The following is a 1942-nucleotide window of genomic DNA, read 5'->3' on the forward strand; positions in this document are numbered from 1 at the left end:
GGTGGGGTGGGGCGGGGCGTAGCCTGGGCTGCAGTAATCATGCACTGATGGAGTTTGCAGTGCTCAGGGATAGGGATCAGGTGAAGAGTTAAGTCACGACTCCGAATTTTAGGAAAGCAATCTTCCAGCTGTTCAAGGACTTAAGTCAATAGGACCCACTGGGACTGACAGCCTTTTAGGGTATTGATCTTTCCTTCAGCATCCTTCTTTTCAAGGATAGTAAACCTCAAAAGGAATATCAGCTCTTGAAAGGTATAGGCTCAAGCAGATATAAACCTCCTACCTTGCAAAAAAACTGCAGTATCACTGCAGAAGAAACAACATCTAGTGAATATTCAACTTGTGTAGATTAGAAATGTACTTTAGTCTGTTACCCGACAGAAGAAAGGTCAGAATTTCTAAATCACTTGTTTAATATTTGGTCTGGTGTTTAAGCTTTGTTCTTGCTTCCCTTCCCAATATGTAAGATTACTGAATTTCAATGTGCTAATTAAACTTTTAATAACTGACTGGATTTGCCAGTTCACCTGTGGTCCCAAATTCCCCAGGAGTCTGAACCATACACTACATGAGTGGATTCTCAGATACTGTTGATTGGTGCAAGGAAATCTGCACCTGCTTTAGCCTGAGAGAAGCATGGTTTTTTGCATGATGAACATTTAAGCAAGTGAAGCTGCATAAACACAGCAAAGAAGCAAATGTAAACAAGTCACTGACACAATCTCCCATAGTATCCTTACAGCCAAATTGAGGAGATAATTTGGTGCATAAATGCATATAAGAAGGTAGAGGATTGAAGGACTGTCCTGAGCGGGTCAAAGTCCATTTGGCAGCACATTACCAGTGGTATCCCTCAGGGATCATACTGGGAGCCACAAAGTTTGATGTCTTTAAAAAAGGCCTGGAAGGACAGAGTCCTTCCCCACCACCCCAAACATGGACCTAGCTGCATCTGGAGCTCCAGGCTGAGTTCTCAGCTCCCCAGTACAAGAAAGTTGCTGACATATTTGAGTGAGTCCAGTGTAGTCATCAAGATGATGAAGAGACTGTAAAATGTAAGAGACAAGGAAAAATATGAGAGAAATGTCTTTGTGCAGTCTGCAGAAACAAAAGCTATGGGGAGAATTACTGCCTTCCGTAGCTTCTTAGTAAGACAGTACTGAGAAAATGGAAATCAGCTCATCTGATGGAATGGCACAGTGACAGGGTAAGAGATGATGAATGTAGTTTGCAAGACAGTCTTTTCCAATGGTACATGAAAAGCTGTAGGATTTTTCCCCTCCAAACCATGACAGAATCAGATACTGGAACAAGTTGCCTGAAGATATTGTGGAATCCCTATCAATGTAAATTATGCTGAGACTGCATAATGGCACCTAGCACTCTTAATCAGAATTAGCTCTTAGTAACAGAACTAGTGTTTATTTCATATGGGCATGAACACCTAAAAATTAAATTAGTATTAGGAGCAAGCAAAGTTATAATTTCATAATTATTTACTACTGTTGTTCTTACTTCTTATTTAGCACAGGTTTTTCTACAAGATATAAGAAGTAAAAATCAACAGCACTACAGCATAATTTGCAAAAAAACCACCAAAATCCAAAAAGTGATCATCAAAATATTTGTTTATCCAAAAGACTTAGTGTTAAATTCACCCCATGAAATATAAAGAAACAGGTGATGCTTTACCACAATAGAGCACCATCTTTTACACATCTGTTGTGACCATGCTTTTGGTTAAACACTAGTGCATTCCAGAAAAAAGTCACCTCTTTCTGAACTGATTATATAATTAATTTTGTGCTGTATTATCATGTATTCACTAAAATCAAACCATTTCCTAATTCTTATAACACTAATTTCACAAACCAGTGAAGCTATATTATATGTTTACTGCTGTAGAATATCTACTTATGACCTCAGAGCTACTAAAGGTATA

Source organism: Athene cunicularia (genome assembly GCF_003259725.1).
Source record: "Athene cunicularia isolate RWA chromosome Z unlocalized genomic scaffold, athCun1 chrZ_part3, whole genome shotgun sequence".
Classification (NCBI taxonomy): Eukaryota; Metazoa; Chordata; class Aves; order Strigiformes; family Strigidae; genus Athene; species Athene cunicularia.